Raw genomic sequence first — 20,661 nt, 5'->3', positions numbered from 1 at the left:
AAGTGCAAAAACCATCCAGCTTTGTCTACTCCTATTCACCAAACACTCTTCACCTGATTACTTTATACACTATTCATTCAAGTTAGAATCACTATTTTTATAACCAGAAACACACATGAAACTACTTTCAGAAAAGCAAGAAACAATAGCTGTACCCCAGTTTCACCAACAATCTATAGATAACATTTATCACATTTATCTAAATGTACGTGAACTTTGTGGCTAAGAATTTACTACTGATAAAAAAAAAAAACAGATAAAGCGACAATTTTCTTTAGTCACCTGTATCAGTGTACAGTTCATACTATGACACATAGCCATTTCATCATGCAGGTATGCACGTTGAACAGTAACACCTGTCATATGATCATCCTTTCTGTACCACCATCCCATTGCATTGCCAGCCCACATAAAGGGCACCTATGCTAGCTGTGCAAAGAGGGTACCCATGCAGGTGGCACATAGTGGGCAATTGTGCCGACAACACACAATGAGCTCCCAAGCCAGTGGTGTGTAAGGGACTCCTATGCCAGTGGAGCATAAGTAGCTCCTATGCAGGTGGCACATGTAAAGCACCCATACCAGTGACACATGAAAGACAGCCAGTACTCTATGAAGTGGTCGGCATTAGGAAGGGCTTCCAGCCCTAGAAACCAAGCTAAAACAGACGATAGAGCCTGGTACAACTCTCCAGCTTACCAATTCCCATTTAACCGTTTAACCCAGTGCTTTTCAAACTTTTTGCTGGAGCGGAACCCCAAGGAAACATTCCACTGGCTCGAGGAACCCCTGTGCAATAATTTAATAGTCTTATGTACACATATCTGCACAGGAGAATTAAAAATTACTGCTGATTTTAGCAGTTTTGTAACTTCTTGCGGAACCCCTAGACTGTACTGGCGGAACCCTGGTTGAAAACCACTGATCTAATCCATACCAGCATGGAAGACAGACATTAAATGATGATGGTGATATATTATAAAGCTATTCACATGTATTAGGCATGCCTAAGTGGTTAAGAAGCTCACTTTGAAACCACATGATTTCAGATCCGGTTCTACTGTATCGTAGATTAGACAAATGTCTTCTACAAAACTCCAAGCCAACCAATGCTTGCCTTGCGAGTGAATTTGTAGATCGAAATTGTGTCGAAGCACAACGTGTGTGTGTGTGTGCGCGCGTGCGTGCATGCGTGTACATATATACACATATCACCATCATAATTTAACATCCGTTTTCCATGCTGGCATAGGTTGAATGGTTTGACAAGCGCTGGCAAGTCAGAGGACTGCACCAAGCTCTATTGTCTGTTTTGATATGGTTTCCACAGATGAATGTCCTTCAACCATTTTACAGAGTATAGTAGGTGTTTTTTTTTTTTCATGGCACCAGTACCAGCAGGGTCACCAAGCAACTTGCAAAACAAAGTCCCCTCAAGTGAGGGGAAGCAGTATTGAGGGAGGTAGCCTCGTGCCAGTTGTTGAGAGGTTAAGAGATAGGTGTCTTGTAGTAGAAGAGACATAAGGATACTCCAGTTGGAGATGAAGAAAATGAGAGACTTAGAGAGAGAGAGAGAGGAGAGAGAGAGAGAGAGAGAGAGGATTAGATTGGGTGAGTGGGCAGGGGGAGGACAGAGGGGAGTTTTCATAAGAATATAAGGAGAGATGATTAGAGATGGGATAGAGGTGACTATAGTAAGTAATGGTGAGAGATTTAGGAGTGGCTCAGTTTATCTTAGATATGTGAGGGCATTGGGAGTGATAGAAGATAAAAGGTGTGTTAAGGATGGGGGTATAGTAGGGAAGAGAGGTTACAACTGGAAGAAGACAAGTAGGAATGAAAGTGATTCTGGGGGCGGGGTGAGGGAAGAAAGAGGACCATAATGAAAGGGGTGGTGTAGTATGTGCCTATTCTGCTCTCAGGTGATTAAGGTAGGTAAATAATACTGCCACAGATAAAGTGATGAATGTTAGGGAATGGGATGTGGATGAAAAGCTTGACGGTGGGTGGGTGCAATGAGAATCGAGGTGGGGAGTGAGAATGGAGGTTTGTGTGTGTGAGTATTTGTATTCATCCCACCACTGCTTGTGAACAGGTGTTGGTTTGTTTATGTCCCCATAACGTTATCAGTCCAGCAAAAGAGACCAATGGAATAAGTACCAGACTTAAAAATAAATATTACAGTCAATATGTTCAACTGAACCTGTCAAGGTGATACTCCAGCATGGCAGCAGTCCAATGACTAAAACAAGTAAAGCATAAGGGATAAACGTATTCTACGGTCCAGAACAGCACTCAATAACTAAATGTTGTTAACGCTAAAATGTAGACGTAACTCATCTCAAGTGAGCTCAAATTGTATTCTTACAAGTGGTTGTATGTATGGAGAACATACAACCACTCCCTATAAACTCTTCAGTTTTCAGTCTCTAATACACTGCCATGGAAACTTATAACACTTCCTAATTGCATTCCAAAGGCTGGGTTTCCTTTTCAAAGGCAAAAGATACTTCAACTTTTAACTGCTATCTCTAGACAAAACATAAGCACATCACACATTAAAGTACTGTTCAGCCATCATACACACACCTATCCAGACCATCTACTTGATAAGATGTACACACATCACCCCCTCATCTTTATTTATCATTTTTGTCTTTTTCTTTTTTTTTTTTTAATATTTAAAACATTTGAAGACAGACAGCTGACAGAATTGTTAGCACACCAGGCAAAATGATTACCAGCATTTCATTTAGCTTTACATTCTGAATTCAAATTCAGACAAGGTCAACTTTTCCTTTCATCCTTTTGGGATCAATAAAATAAGTACCAGTTGAACACTGGGGTTGATGTAATCAACTTATCTCCACCACCAAAATTGCTGGCCTTGTACCAAAATTTGAAATCAATATTTACAATGTTCATAAGGCAGTGAACTAGCAGCATCATTAGCAAGTCAGACAAAACACTTAGTGCCATTTTGTCCATCTTTATGTTCTGAGTTCAAGTTCTGCCAAGGTCAACTTTGCCTTTCATCCTTTCGAGATATATAAAATACGTATCAACTGAGCACAGGGGCCGATGTAATCAACTATCTCTCACCCCCAAAATTGCTGGGCTTGTACCAAAATTTGAAATCAATATTTCGAATATTTGATTAACCATACATTACTTCCAGTGTAATTAGAGATGCCGCAGAATCTATCTTATCCTAACTCCAACATTTCACCTATTTCCTCTCTCACCTTTATGACCTCAACTCTCACATCCTCTTAAGGACATCGTCAGACATGCACATACCTCATACATTCTGCCAATACTCTCTACTGGCCACCTGGTATCAGCAGCCATTGTTCACTCTCACCATTTACCCACCTCTTATTATTCATCACTTTCTTGTCCCTATCCTCTCTAAAGCTGGGTCCATGCAAAAATGTATCCAGTGAACACTGTGAAGTGGTTGATGTTAAGAAGGGCATCCTTCTTAAGGATGAAACCAACCCAAAATTGAACCTTACAAGTAACCTTTTGTCCGCCAACCTAAGAGACAGCAATTACCCTTCCAACCCAAGCCAGCATGGAAAGCAGATGTAAAACAATAATGAACAATGAAGATGATGACTATTTTTAAATCAGTTTGGTCGTCAATCATCATTACTAATTAATTGAATTTGAACTAGAAACCTTTATTTCTAAATTAAAGATAACATTTTTATCAACTATGATACTGATGCACATGTTAGTGGTATAGTTTAGAAATAAAGGATCAAAGTTCAAATCTAGTTTGGTACCATGTATGTATCAGTGGCATGCTATTAAGTTAGGCAGTACTTACTGAGACTAAACTTATAAAGATTAATTACCAAATATAAAGTAAATGATGTCAATTCATTATAAAAATATTAAAATATTGTCATGATATTCAATGTAATTAATTTAATAAATGCTTAGTATTTTGATGTTAGACAGGAACTATTTCTCATACCTCTAAATCTCATGCTTGGATACACACACACACACGAGTGATGCTATTGTAGTCTACCCGTCGTGCCTGCTTGGATTATATCAGGGCCAAACATAAATGGCCCGGAAAGGACGAAGCGGGCAGCCATGATGCATGCACAAAACACAACCAGACTCTTCCACATTTCCCTTGAGCACTCACTGCTCACACCTAGGACTGCTAGCTCTCTTTCTTTGTTTCAGCACCCTACACATGGTGTCATGATGCCACTCTCACAATAGGTACCATCCGACAATATATTCACTCGCTCTGTTTTTGTTTAAATTGTACAAGCCAGAATGTCATAATATCATGCAAAGAATATCCAACAAAAATTTAAATTATTATATTCACCGAGTGTTTATTCTTCATTTACATGCAGCCTACACCTAATCAGCAGATGGCCAAACTAACGATGAAAACATTCATATACTCACTAAAGTGGTGAACCTGGCATTGGAGAAAAGCAAGACATTTCTCATGTGACAGTACAGAATATCATAACATTTCTTTCACCAGACTCACACACTCAGCAAGTAACAATGGCTTCACCTTCCATAACTGCTGTTTCTCAACTACCTGTGCCTATTTTCACCGGAGGCATTTCCATTTGGTTTGCCTAAATGGAATCCTACTTTGCAGCTAATTACATGTCATCCAAAATGCAGTGTTTGCATCTTCTGATAAGTTTTTTGCCACCTGTTCTCAGTTCAAATCTTTCCAAGATAATCTCTGCCTGTCATTCTTTCAGAGGGTCAATTCTCTCTCCCTTGGAATTTACTACAACCAACAAGATGCTGTCTTTTAACAAAGCCACAAGGAAGGCAAGCAACAACCAATTTTGTAATCTCATACAAAAATCCCATGACACAATACACAGAGTTTGTCAAGGAAGTAATAGGAGCAGGGATCATTTGTTAACTTAATAATCCTTTCTACTAAAGGCACAAGGTCTGAAATTTGGGAGGAGATTAGTCAATTACATCAACCCCAGTGTTTCACTGGTACTTAATTTATCAACCCCAAAAGGACAAGGGACAAAATCAACATCAGCAGAATTTGAACTAAGAATGTAGTGATAGGAAAAATACCACTAAACATTTTGCCCAGCATGCTAATGATTCTGCCAGCTTGCCACCTTAGTTTGTCAACCTAATACTGCAAAGACAAAAGTACTCCCCCACCCCTCAGTAAAAAATCTAAAAGAAGATGATGCTTAAATACTTATCAATCTTCGTAATGGCATCTCCATATAGCTGGTTATCTTGTACAAAACAACTGTGAATGACTTGAAAACTTCATCCAATGCACCTAACATATTACAGGATGTTAAGGCAATACTCAGAATTTACCATAAGGTGATACATAAAGTGAAAGGAAGGTTCTAACATTGAGAATACAGGTGCATATGATGGCTGTTAATATTCTTAAAGAATCTAAGGAATTTGGAAATGAGTTGTTGTTAATGAAGAGCTGTTAGCCAAATAAAGGTATTGTCTTCAATATGAATATTCTATCTGTCACTGTTGTGTGATTAAGAAGTAACTTTGCAGCCATATGATCCTAGATTTGATCTCACTAAATGGAAATTGGAAGATTGAAACTGCAGAAGTCCAGTGTGTGTGTATACACATGCATCTGAACATATGTATATCTATCTTTTACCAATGTATATCATGAAGGATAACGAAAAACTGATGCTTTGTGAGCCAAGACACTGGAGGTATTTATTCTGTATCCAGTTACAGAGAGTCCCTTGTCATTCTCAGAAATCCAGTAAACCAAGAATCTGTCTATGGGAGTTCACCATGAACAGCTTAACTTAATTAACTATCGAGGATAATGTTCTGTGTCATAAGACACAAAATATTCTGAATTGGAAGGCAGATATTTGAACTCATTGAACACTTACGCTCAGTAACATTAACAGTCAATCTGTGATGGTTATGGTCAGTCCTTTTCTCAGGTTTAAACCAATAATAGAGAAGCATTAAAAAAGAAATATAAAATGCGAACTATGAGAGGTTGTTAAATTAAGACTGAGAAGAATAAAAGAAGTCTTATTCCATGTGCAATCATCAGAGGATCAATTACAGAGGTTAGTTAACCAATGAAGAACATGAAAACAGAAAAGGTTTTTGAGAGCTCCAAGTATCAAGCAATTACTGACTTACATAGTTAATTAAAAACAGAAGATGAGTAATTACATGGGTCTTGCATTTATGGCTCAAGTCTCAAAAATAGTTGAGTTTTATCAAAGTTAGTATGAAATTGCTGATGATGTTGATCAAAGATAATCCAACTGTGACAATTTCATCTCTTTCTCAAACAATATATTTAGGACTACATAATCCAATGTGTCCATTCTCTTTTAAAGATGGGTAAGTTCAATACAAAGAAGATTTGGTTATTTCTAATAGATTATAGAGCCATGAAACAGCTCCTTCATTTGCTCAAGTTAGTATAGGATAGTGTTAGCTAGGATAAGATTCAGTTTGTGGTTTGTACTAGGACAAGGAAACACAGATATCATATTTCTACTAAGACTAGAATGTGAAAATAAAACTTCACATTCATTGACCTAGAGGAGGCCTTTTGCTAAATTCCACACCGTTGGAAAAATTAAGATACATGGATAACTTCTGAGAGCATTTTAAGCTGCATAAATGGTTGTTGTAAGCAAGATAGATTCAATTGGGTATTTATAGCTCTCCTGCTATTCAATATTGGTTTTAAGAAATTACGCAAAAGTTAAAACATCACTGAAAACATTAGACTAGATAACACCACACTCCCTTATACTAAGCGTTTACTCACAAACAACTAGTACAAAGAGAAACACACTATATAATGTTGTGCATTGACAGAAACTGTGTTAGAATAAATATTTTAGTATCATTCCTAAACATTTTAACATCTACATAGATAAAATATATACAAGTGTTGATGCAATTAACTACTCCCCACTGGAACCGCCACCTCTCCTCAACACTATACAAACTAAAAGATAGAGTACCAATCCTATGGATTCTTGTAATTTACAAAACAATATATAATTATAATATGAAGAAATCTGATAAAATAAAGCAGTGAACTGGAGAATCTTATTTTCATTTAATAATGCAAATCTTGACCTATTTCTTGCTATGTTCTCCTCTATTTTATTTATTCTTGCTCTAAAAAGCACTCATAATGGTGACTCATATAAAGGACCCAGTACACTCTGCAAAGTGGTTGGTGTTAATCAGAGCATTCAGCTGTAGAAACCAAGCTAAAACAGACTATGGAACCTGGTGCAGCCCTTGGCCTTATCAGCTCTTGTCATACCATCCAACTAATGCCAGCATAGAAAATAGACATTAAATGATAATGATATCATGTCTCACAGTAGCTGGAATGTTAAGGCCCTATGCAACTAATAAGTTCCAAATGTTCTAACTTTACTACAGCCCCTTTGATATACACTTGTGCAAGGTACCTAACTCTTGTTTCAGTTGCTTGGCTGACAACAGGTTCCATTCTAAATTCATTGTCGAGTTGTCAGCTGCAGATGGGTCAAACGACAGTGAAATCAATTGTTAAAACTAAAATGTCCTGCCCATTTAAACATTCAGCTATAACAACAAACAAAAAAGAATTAAAACAGAGATACATAGATTAATAGTTGTATATATATGGATCTAAATCCACCATCAGGTTTAAGACAACCACCTGGCCTTTAACTGTCTTTAGTAGAGTCCACTCTATTGTAAGCATTTTGGCCAGGTCCAGTCTGGGGATAATTTACTCCCTTTGCACAGTGAATCACAAAATTGCTGAGAAGGGATAGTGCGCTATACCTCTGATTTAGAAAAGATAGCCAAAAACAGTCTGCTTTATTTCTTATCTGTCCTAGCAACATATATTTGTCTATATTAAAAGCACATCATGATGGTGCATTTTATAGACAAATTCAAGTAAGCACTGTAAGACTAAAGCCACCTGGTTGTAGACTTTTTACTCCCAGAACTCATGGTTTTTCACTGTCTCTGGGCAGTTAACTTCATTCTCACTTCCTCATCTCATCCAGATAAATATCAGATATTCTAGAAATCGCATCTCAACCAATATACCAGAAAGGTATATTTATTGCCTTTATAGTTTATGCAGTTATTTCATTTTTTTTCTCTGCTTTACATTTATTTATCTACTTTATCAAATGTACATAGATGGGGGAATGGTTTATTTGTTGGATGGATGGATGCCCTTTCTACCACTAACCACTCATTTTGTTGTTGGCTTAAAGGGCACATCACAATGACAGCATTAAGATCTAAAAGAAACCAATAGAATATATACCAGGCTTTAAAAAAATTGTTTGACTAAACCAGGAGTTCTCAACCATATTCTATTTATGGGCCCCTTTGATTACTATTTTACTCTAGTTGACTCCCATAGCCATTCAATGCTTAAAAACTAGTTTTATAGAAACTTCTTTCATTAACTTGTGTAGGTTAACTATGTAGGTTAACTATAGGCATAGGAGTGGCTGTGTGATAAGTAGCTTGCTTACCAACCACATGGTTCCAGGTTCAGTCCCACTGCATGGCACCTTCGGCAAGTGTTTTTGGGCCGACTAAAGCCTTGTGAGTGGATTTGGTAGACGGAAACTGAAAGAAGCCCATCATATATATGTATATATATATATATATATATATGTGTGTGTGTGTGTGTGTGAGTGTGTGTGTGTGTGTGTGTGTGTATATTCGTGTGTCTGTGTTTGTCCCCCCCAACATCGCTTGACAACCGATGTTGGTGTGTTTACAACCCTGTAACTTAGCAGTTCAGCAAAAGATAACGATAGAATAAGTACTAGGCTTACAAAGAATAAGTCCTGGGGTCGATTTGCTCGACTAAAGGTGGTGCTCCAGCATGGCCACAGTCAAATGACTGAAACAAGTAAAAGAGTAAAGAGAATGCAAAATGTTAGAGAAAGAAACATAGCTGTTCTTGCAATACATACATCTGAAGCAAAATTTTTTCAAGGGCCCTTAAAATACTATTGTGGATCCCCAATTTACTGTTTATTGTGTGGACCCCACCCCAAAAAAAATCTTATGTAGACTCTCAGGGGCCATACGGACCCCAGTTGAGAACCCCTAGACTAAACCCTCCAAGGCAATGCCCCAGCATAGCCACAGCCCAATGACAAACAAGTAACAGGCAATACATGATTTGTACACAATGACCGCAAGCTCATAGGTCTGTTAATGCACTAGACAAAATGCTTAGAAGCATTTCTTCCAGTTCTATGTTCCGAGTCCAAATGCCTAGAAATTGATACAATAAACCAGTTGAGCAATGGGGTCAGTGTAATTAACTAACTCCATCTCCTCAAAATTGATGACCTTGTGCCAAAAAAAATACAATCTATATAGTAATGTTGCACAAGAGAAAAAAATTGGTTTTATTCAATATCTTTAAACAATGAACGAAAAAATGAGAAGCCATCAAATCATTAATTTATTAAAGTTTTCCAGAGACATTTTTCCTTGACTTCTTCCCTTAATTTTCTTTTTTCTTTTTCATTAATCCCAAAATCCATTATGAAACAACCAATTAATTAGATACAATAAAATAATCAACAGTTTACTGTCAAGATCATCACCATTGTCTGTCACAGAGAGAAAAGGATAAGTAAGTATCTTTCATCTTTTGCTTGCTTCAGTCATTAGACTGCAGCCATGCTGGGGCACCACCTTGAAAAATTCTTATTCGAATGGATCAACCCAAGTACTTATTTTTATGTTTTAGTTTAAGCTTGGTACTTATTCTATTGGTCTCTTATGCAAACACAACACCAGTTGTCAAGCAATGGTGAGGGACATCCTCAGACTCAAACACACACAGAGGCATGCATGTATATACAACAGGATTCTTTCAGTTTTCATGAACCAAATTCACTAACAAAGCTTTAGTTGGCCTGAATCACTATAGTAGAAGCCACTTGCCCAAGGTGCCATACAGTGGGAGTGAACTTGGAACCATGCGGTTGGGAAACAAACTTCTTACCACACAGCCACCTACATACTCTTTACTCTTTACTCTTTTACTTGTTTCAGTCATTTGACTGCGGCCATGCTGGAGCACCGCCTTTAGTCGATCAAATCGACCCCGGAACTTATTCTTTGTAAGCCCAGTACTTATTCTATCGGTCTCTTTTGCCGAACCACTAAGTGACGGGGACGTAGACACACCAGCATCAGTTGTTAAGCAATGCTAGGGGGACAAACACAGACACACAAACACACACACATATATATACATATATATACATATATACGACAGGCTTCTTTCAGTTTCCGTCTACCAAATCCACTCACAAGGCATTGGTCGGCCCAGGGCTATAGCAGAAGACACTTGCCCAAGGTGCCACGCAGTGGGACTGAACCCGCAACCATGTGGTTGGTTAGCAAGCTACTTACCACACAGCCACTCCTGCGCCTATACTTGACAATTTTTCACAATAACGAAAAAAATATCATCATTACCAAAATTGTTTGAATTTTTTCTTCTCTCAATCTGTCACCATTATTTACAACAAGAGATTTCTTTATTATTTCACTAAACATTTTAACAAAAATATTGCAAAAATATAGGTTAAATGAATTCAAGTCAAAATTTATTGAGGTAACTAACCTAAAGGTATCATTATCACACCATCAAATGACACAAATTCACAACAAATGGAATGCAGTAACAACAACAAAGAATGGAAAATCAGTATTTGTTATAACATTCGCCTCTTACAACACAAGTATGTAACAATTCTTCAACTAGGAGACATGGTAATAAATATGCATAATTCAAAACAGAGACACATAAAAGAAATTCACAAATACACCGCATGCACACAGGCGCACACATAAATATACAACAGTATTCTTTGATGTTCTGTCAATCAAATCCACTCACGAGGCTTTGGTTGGCTCGGAGCTAAAGTTGAAGACACTTGACCGAGCTGCCATGCAGTGGGACTGAACCTGGAACAATTTGGTTAGGAAGCAAAATTCTTACCACACAGCAACGTCTATGCCTATATTCTAACAGTAATATACCTGAAAACTATGCTAGCAAGTAGAAGCTAATTTACCATGTATTAATGGTAGGAGAGACAAGTTTTTTGAGAAAAATTCAGAATAGCACCACAGACCAGGAACACAAAAACTAGATTACATTCTTTGTCCATTCTGATATGCATAGACATACATAGTTTTAATTCTCGTAGTTAAATAATTTGTGATTATGAAGATCATAAGAAAGAGGAGGACTCTGTTTTGAGGGAACATTTTGTAACTGTTTCAGTGCCTTAAATTTAAGTTTAGCTATTTTGAAACAATTTCACTGAACTTTAAAAGTCCTCATTTATTCAATTTACTTGAATACAGTGCATTAATAATACCTATGGCTAAATATGTGACTAAGCTTTAATAACAGTTTTGGAACCTATTTGATTTCATTCCACTTTCAGATGACACCGAGTAAAGCATAATGAGCAGCGCATAATCTGTAGCCTTGGACTTGATCAAAAACCAGTCCACTGGACACAAAGGAGCAGGGCTTTTGAAAGAAATTTTATCACAGATAAAAGTTCTAGAAGCACTGTGTGTCCCATCCACACATAGGAAAACATCTCACACACCCTACCCCAACAAACCAAACTACATCTCTACATTTCTTCTCTTCCTCACATTTCCACTTCATGCAATATGCTTACCTCCCACTCCCCAATCCTGTCCACTTGGCCCTGTCTCATTATATTATTGCTATCCGCTAGCTCCCTACCCCAACAAACCAATCTACATCTCTTCTCTTCCTCACATTTTCTCTTTCATGCACTATGCCCACCTCTCACTCTTCAAGTCTGCCATGCTCACCAATATCTTTTTTTTTTTTGCTGATTTTGGCACAAGGCCAACACTTTTAGGAGTAGTGAGTAAGTTTGATTACATCAACCCCAGTGCTCAATAGGTACTTATTTTATCAACCCTGAAAGCGTGAAAAGCAAAGTCGGCCTCTGCAGCATTTGAACTCAGAACATAAACAGCAAGAAGAAATGCTGCTAAACAGTTCATCTGATGTGCTAATGATTCTGCCAAGTCATTGCCTTAATAATAATAATAATAATATTCCTTCCAGCTATGAGGACAAAGCCTGGAATTTTTTGTGGGGAGGGGAAATCGGTTGCATTGAACACAGCATTTGACTGGAACTTTATTTTATCAACCCAAAAGGATGAAAGGCTAAGTTGACTTTGGCAGCAATTGAATGCAGGATAAAAAGTCAGAAGAAATGCTACTAAGCATTTTGCCCAGCACAGTAAAGTCTGCTCACTTGCCACCCTAATAACAATTCTTTCTGCTACAAATACAAGGTCTGAAATTTCAGGAAAGTGGTTAAGTCGATCACTTCAACCCTGGTGCTAAATTGATACTTCTTCTATTGAACCCAAAATGGTGAAAGTTAAAGTCAACCTCAGTAGAATTAGTAAAATAACTTAGTTTATCATTCAGCTAGTGTTGGGAACATAAATTGTGACTAAGGTTTGGTGGAAGATTTTTATTCAAAACTTATGAAAACAAGACATTTGTACTCAGAGCCAGAGCCGGTTTCAGTAGAATTTGAACTCAGAACATAAAGACAGATAAAATGTTGCTTAGGATTCTGTCAGATGCGCTTATGATTTTGCAAGGTCACTGCTTTCATAATAATAATGATAGTTTCTGCTAAAAGCACAAGCCTCGAATCTGAGTGAGAGCGTTACTTGAATCAATATTTCATTTTATTGACCCTGAAACAATGAATAGCAAAATTTGAACTCAGAATGTAAAGAGACAGAACAAAAACTACAAAGCACTTTTTCCAATGTTCTAACAACTCTGTCAAACAACCACACTAATAACAAAATTTTACATAGGCAAGGTTAGAAATATGGAGTAGAGGGAACATTCAATTATATCAAACCCCTGTATTTGACAGGATCCAACAGGTCAGAGGATTTAGGTCTTGCTCCAATGTTTCAGTTTTGGGATGTACACACACACACACAATAAACTAGTTGGGCATGTAAGAGAGACAACTGCCCTCCTAAATTTAGGCAAAGTAAGAAAAAAAAATCAAATTTAACAAAACAAAAAAGGCTAACAAATTATCAGTGATAAATTAATTGCCAGCTACTAATCAAAATTCTTAATAAATAACCTTAAATTTGTCTCATCATAGTCAACACAGTGTACGTGCAGAATGCAGCAAGCAAATTCACTGATTGAAAAAGAACACACTAGGATTTCTTATACCAGTCAGACTGCCTTTCCTAACAGTGACTGTGTACCTTTTGCTTTTAAACACACAGTCAAACCTTTCAAATAAATAAGGAACTGATAATGATAAAAACTCAGTTACAGTCAGTTCCAAATGCAATTAACCCCTTACCCAAGAATTATTTTGAAAATAAATGTATTTTTTCAGACATATTTTTTATTAGTTTCAGTCAATACATGCTCTATAACTCTTTCATCTATATACAAAGAAAAAAAATCAAAAGGACTCATTGTCACTGCCAGACGTATAAAGTGAGTGAATATACTCGTATATGTCAAAAAAGAGTTTATAATAGACGAAGAAACTCGTTTGCTGTCGATTTTGGCGAGTCTATCTTTTGATGAGTTAACTTGCCAGAGATGGAAAAAAACGATTTTGGTCAAAACGCATATATTCGTTTCTGCCGGGTAAGGGGTTAAGGAAGGTGGAAGGTGGGTAGAAGTAGGGTTAACAGCTCTGTACTAGCGATTTTCTATATTACAACTGAAATACCAACAAGAGAATGTAATAAACTGTTCCTGGTAATGAGAAGTAGTCCTCTGAAACAGCATATGAAATAATTCAGTGGAAGCTGAAACAAAATACTGACAGGTAGCTACACCTGGGGACAACTGCAATCCATTTCCAAAGATTACAACAGATGGTACTGACAGGCAGCTACACCTGGGGACAACTGCAATCCATTTCCAAAGATTACAACAGATGGTACTGACAGGCAGCTACACCTGGGGACAACTGCAATCCTTTCCCAAACATTACAACAGATGGAGAACTCTTGTTGGCACCCTATTCTCCATATGAAGTCAAAGGTATTGAAGAAGATACTGATAAAAGTGATATCTCTGAGTTATCACCAAGAACAATTTTGTTACCAGTGACAATCAGTGTAACATAAAAATTTCATATCTCTACAGAACCTGGGTCTTCTGAATCAGAAAAGATTTTGAATAACAAAAATAAGAAATTAAATGAATGCAACCTTAATTTCTCCGCTAGCTTCATAAGCTCCATTAAACAATTATCACTGAACTGGACCAAATCAACTAATTTTAATACAGGATAAAAAGATATTTGATATGGAGTTTAGTTTGAGAGAATTCAAAAGTTAATGACTTAAACATTATGCTTGGCTTACCTAAATAAATATCCAGCTTTATGCTGCTGCCGTAAAGTATTTACACTTTGTAAAACTTGTTTATTAAAACAAGACAAAACAGTTTGTAAAGAAAGTAAAAAATGTCATTAATAAACTATGATGAAAGTAAGTACAGAGAACAAAAAAAGATAAAATATACGTTAGAGAAACTGATTACTGTATGAAAACAGCAAGTAGAGTGAAACCAAGAGTACTTTAAAATTATCACCAAAATTCTACTGATCACGTCAACATCCACTTTTCAATGCTTGCAAGGGTCCAACACAGTTTGTTAAGGCAGATTTTCTACAGCTAAATGCCTTCATGTTACTAGCCTTTACCTATTAGCAAGCAAAATAATATCTCCCTATGAGCAGACATACCTTTCACAGAACTCACAAGGCTTTGATCAGCCTGGGGCTATAGAAGATACTTACCCAAGGTGCAGTGCAGTGAGATTGAACACAAGACCATATGGTTGGGAAGCAAGGTTCTTAACTACACAGCTATGCCTGCACCTATGCTCACTGTTCAACAAAACATATTTCAGTGAAGTCATACAGTAACTTAGACAAAGCTTCCATTATTAACTTTTTGGAACTTCTATTAAATCTTTGGTCTTAAGATATGCAACACCTTCTACAGAATGAAGTACTCACAATAAGCTAATCAAAAATGTACCTGGGAAGTTGGAGATGAAGGTTGACAAAATTGATGGAGAATGCTTTGATGGAGCAGCAAATGTGAGGAATGTTCAGAGTGGTTTGGCAACAAAAATAAAGGAGTCTTCCCTACTTCTTCTCTATGTCCATTGTTACGGGAACCTCCAAAATCTTGGTAGCCAAGATACAAAAGCAGGATGTTGAACACATACACCCCACTCCTGCAATCCTTTAGGAACTACTTAGAGCTTCTACAACTTTCTAGAGTACAGTACCAAACAACATGCGCTCTGAAAGAATCATGGTCAGTGAAAGTTCAAGTAACAAGATGGTCTTGTAGATATGGTAAAGTAAAAGCGTTTATCTCATACTAGCAGTATCGCCCGGCGTTGCTCGGGTTTGTAAGGGAAATAACTATATAAGCATTTTTAGAGAGTTATAGCCAAAAAATAGCAAAAAAATGCATTAAAAATGGAAAAAAAAATTATGGTAATTTTTTTTTTAAATCATTGACTCATCGAAGACATTTTTAGAGAGTTACTTCCCTTATATAATAGCGAAAAATGCATTAAAATGGAAAAAAATTATGGTAAATTATTTTTAAAATCATAGACTCATCGTAGACGCGCGCTAATACCCAGAAGGGCTCGATATGAATCACGACTATAAGATACCCGGTTTTGGTTAAACTGCACCGCAAAATGGAAAAAAATGATGGTAAATTACTTTTTAAATCGTAGACTCATCATCGTAGACGCGCGCTAATACCCAGAAGGGCTTGATATGAATCACGACTATAAGATACCCGGTTTTGGTTAAACTGCACCGCAAAATGTGGGAGTAGTTAGGAATCTAAATCGTAGGAGACAGACACACAACTTCACTTTTATATATAAAGATAATAAAAGCATTGCTTGAAATGACCAAGACCTAAGACATAAAAAGACAATTGTACATTATTGAATGTCTTACAAGATTTTGACTTCTTAGTTGCATTGTTTGCAATTAAAATAACATTGTTAAAGACAGACAGCCACAGCAAATACCTGTAGGGAAAGACTGGATGTTACAACAGCGAGATGAACAACTACAACAAAGAAAACTCTTATTAACTAGACATGAAAACTTTTATAATTGGAAATGTACTGAAAAGTTAAGTGAAAATAAACTGTCACAGACATCATTCCAAGTACATGATTCTGATCCAAGGAAGAAGTTCCACTGTATCGAACTAACAAAGGCTGCCATCACTGACTCTTTTACTTGTTTCAGTCATTTGACTGTGGCCATGCTGGAGCACCGCCTTTAGTCGAGCAAATCGACCCCAGGACTTATTCTTTGTAAGCCTAGTACTTATTCTATCGGTCTTTTTTACTGAACCGCTAAGTTCTGGGGAGGTAAACACACCAGTATCAGTTGTCAAGCGATGTTGGGGGACAAGCACAGACACACAAATATATACACACATATACATATATATACATATATACGACGGGCTTCTTTCAGTTTCCGTCTACCAAATCCACTCACAAGGCTTTGGTCAGCCCAAGGCTATAGCAGAAGACACTTGCCCAAGGTGCCATGCAGTGGGAATGAACCCAGAACCATGTGGTTGGTAAACAAGCTACTTACCACACAGCCACTCCTGCGTCTGAATAAGATTTTTGAAGAAATGGAATTGCATTTTAATGGCAATAACCAAAACATAGTCAGTACTCATTGTTATATTATCCTTAATTACCTGATGAGCAATATCAACTTGTTGCATCATCATATGGTGTTGATATAGATCTGAAGGCAGAAAAGGCAATCTAAACACGATTTGTTACAGACTATCATACATCCATCAGATTCTCAGGCAACTTCAGACAGTGGTGTTGAAATTGTTTACAAGAACAATTTTCATTTATGTTACAGTCTGAGTTCAAATTCTACCACGGTCAACTTTATTTTTCATCCTTTAAAGGTCGATAAAACAAGTACCAGTTGAATACTGAGGTCAATGTAATCAACTCACACCCCCACCCCAAAGTTGCTGGCCTTGAGCCAAAAATTAAAACCATTATGCAATGCCAGTCTTCAACAAAATGGTTGGTATTTTGGCAACTATTCCTGCTACACCACATTCTATAGAACACATTTCTAGCAGCTTCAGATGAATTGAGACAAGTCTGGAGAGTATGATGGGTAAAACCTGACTATACAATAATGGCAATATTATATATTGTGCAAAAGCATGGCAATATGCATGTAGTGAACGTGTTAAATAATTTTTGACACTTAGAAAGACAGAAACAATATTTCTTTTATATTATGCAATTTGAGTTAATTGTACCATTAGTTGATAAAAAGTTTTTCTTTTGATTAAAAATGAATGCCTGTGTGTTTTAATATCTACTGCTAGGCAACACTAATTTGGTCTTGCATAAGATAGCTGTGACGAAGTTTGCTTCAAATCACTTGCATTCATGTTCAATCACATAGCATGGCACTTTGGGAGAGTGTCTTCTATCATAGCTTTTGATTGATCAATACTTGCGAGTGGAACCACTTCCAGCTGACACCACTTCAACAGAGGTGATGTTTAGTCCTACGTAAGCAAAAATAAAAGTTCAAGGCCTCTGCTGTTCGAGTTACAAAGATTTAGAATGAAATTGTTGTAGTGTTGGAATCAGCAAGAGCACCTAGCCTTTGGATAATAAGCAACAAGTCTCGTCCAACCCATGCACGCATGAAAAATAACAAACGTAAAAACGATAATTAAACGAAATTAAAGCAACTAAAGAAGTAAAGCAAGGATAGAAAACTATATTCTAATATATTTAATAATTTACATACAGTAATTGGTCATATTTGTTTAAAGTGCACTTTTAAACCTCATTTCTTTTATTTATTTTTCAGATTCTGAATCTCTTGTTCAAAACAAGTAACCAAAGACCCTTCTAAAGACGGTATGGTTAAAGAATAAATATATTTTAGATTAGAAGAAGGTTTTAAAATTCCTGCTCAAACGAACAAAGATAATTGAAGAGGAAGCATAAATCAACTGAAATACAATATTCGTAAATTAAACGAATAATTTATTAGTTATAATCATGTTTTCTTTGTATTTTTTCGGGGAGAGGGACTAGGAATTTTATTTGTTTTTTTTTGTACCAGCTAAAAGAAGGTCCTGTAAGTTTTAGGAGAGTCAAAGTGTGATAACGGAAATAAGTTAATTTCTATCAACGAAGAATAGAAATCATATGCATGGGCTTGTCAAAAGTTTAACGAATGCACAGACACCCAGTTTAAATAATTATATATATATATATATATATATATATATATATATATATAATCGAACGCCACGCAGCCTTGTCCACAGAAAGTTCATACATACATACAGATTATATATATATATATATATATATATAATACCGGGTTCGAGATGCTTAGCAGAGTTTCGAATGAGAAACAAAAATGACATTATCAGTATGACAGTTTGATCAGGCCACTATAAACGGGGGTGTTATAAAGATTTCTTTATTTGGTACAAGATCCGTAAGAGGCGAATATTAAACAGTTTAGAAACTAGTAAAATAGAATAACAATGCATCAGCGATTTTCATCCTCCTTCAAATCGCCGACATGTTATTTTTGGGCTCTGTCCCATAACAATCTACTGCGAAATACTACAATTAGATGCTTCAATCTGACATACTTTTATAGCCAAATCATCGTAAACTCACATCGCAAAATAAACTCATTCTAATCTAATTATTAATACAAGCATGCCATCCAAAACGTTCCATGAAACAAGTGGCTACTTAATTGTTTTTACAGGACAGGACAACTCGCATAAAACGAGGTATCCGCCTTCACCTCTAACCATAGGCCCGAGAGGTTGATATGTAGGACGACATTCCGCTCCGTCCACACAACTATCTTTGCTTACTCTGCGACCACATCCGAACAACGGACTAAAATATTTAGTAAACATTTATCGTTGAGTAGAAGCGATCGAACGAATAAAGTATTAGCGCATGTACGTACACGTGTATTTCAAGGCGGTTTTCGTTCATTCATTTAAAGACGGCAAAAATTGCTTTCCACATCAAAATACAAATAAAAATACAAGAGAAAATTTAAACACTATATACGTGTGCGAAGATATACAAACAGTGAACTTGTAGAAAACAACACCACGATATAATTATATTTAAAATAGCTTCATACACATACTTTTGTCTCTGTATTGAAAATATGGAATTATAAGTTAAGGTACTTTAGTTAGAAATACACTAACAAAATTAAATTACTTATGTAATTACGAGAAAGAGAGATTAACATATGAGATATTCACAAAAAAAAATTAATAATAAAATGGTAAATACGACGACGCGAAGGAAAGAACCGATATCAATAAATACTCACTTTGTGCTGGTAATATTCTTGGTTCGGAGGCGAAACAAGGCAAAGAGACGTAAAATAATTTAAGTAAGTAACCAGAAGAAAAAATATAAGGTGTTTTAGACATCAATACACTATTTACTAAACAAGATACGAGTATGCGTGACGCTTGTACAAAACTAGACTAACTATAAATGTATGGAAGCGATTGCTGAAACAAGAAACAGGATGGGAGTAATGATGGCCTCGGCTGAAGTCGAAGTTTTTATTCAACCCCTCCACTGCTACAACGACAGCCGCTACTATGAACTAAATTGAACTGTTGACGAATCTGCTCAAGATTATTATAATTGATACTACTACTACTATCACTACTATTAGTAAATTTATTTAGTGTGATAGTATAATATAATCAGTTTAATAGAAATGGGGTGAAATTTTGCCGTTACACTGTGAAATATTTAACTTTTTTTAATGACTGGGGTAAAAGCACTTAAAGCTAAAAAATCATGTGGTATTGTATTGATAATAGAATGACTAACTGAATGATCTCATGTCAAATATATCAATAGCTTCATGTGTGCGTGTGTATGTACAAGGTGCAGTGAATAAATTGTCCAAATAACGGAGTGGCTAAGTGGGAATTAACATGCTTACCAATCACATAGTTCCGGGTTCAGTCCCACTGCGTGACACCTTGGGCAAGCGTTTTTCTACTATAGCCTCGGGCCGACCAAAGCCTTGTGAGTGGATTTGGTAAACGGAAACTGAAAGAAGCCCGTCGCATATATATATATATATTATATATATATATATAATATATATATATATATATATATATTATATATTATATGTATATATATATATATATATATATATATTATATAATTATATGTATATATATATATATGTATGTATGTTGGTGTGTTTGTGTTTGTCCCCTCACCATCGTTTGAGAACCGATGTTGGTGTGTTTACATCCCCATAACTTAGCAGTTCAGCAAAAGATAACGATAGAATAAGTGCTAGGCTTACAAAAGAATAAGCAGTGGGGTCGATTTACTCAACATGGCCACAGTCAAATGACTGAAACAAGTAAAAGAAAAGAA

The 20,661-nt window shown here is 36.4% G+C and overlaps 1 protein-coding gene across 1 annotated transcript in view; it reads right to left on the bottom strand.

Moving 5' to 3' along the window:
• The window catches only part of LOC115212879 (NADPH--cytochrome P450 reductase), a 70,102-nt gene extending 50,091 nt beyond the window's left edge, over positions 1-20,011 (bottom strand). The window contains exon 1 of the mRNA XM_029781670.2: positions 19,577-20,011. The gene's annotated coding sequence lies outside the window, so the exon portion shown is untranslated. The remainder of the gene's footprint in view (positions 1-19,576) is intronic.
• Positions 20,012-20,661: the final 650 nt, after the last annotated feature.

Source organism: Octopus sinensis, linkage group LG6 (genome assembly GCF_006345805.1).
Source record: "Octopus sinensis linkage group LG6, ASM634580v1, whole genome shotgun sequence".
In the NCBI taxonomy this organism is placed as follows: Eukaryota; Metazoa; Mollusca; class Cephalopoda; order Octopoda; family Octopodidae; genus Octopus; species Octopus sinensis.
This window is presented reverse-complemented; position numbering and strand designations above follow the sequence as displayed.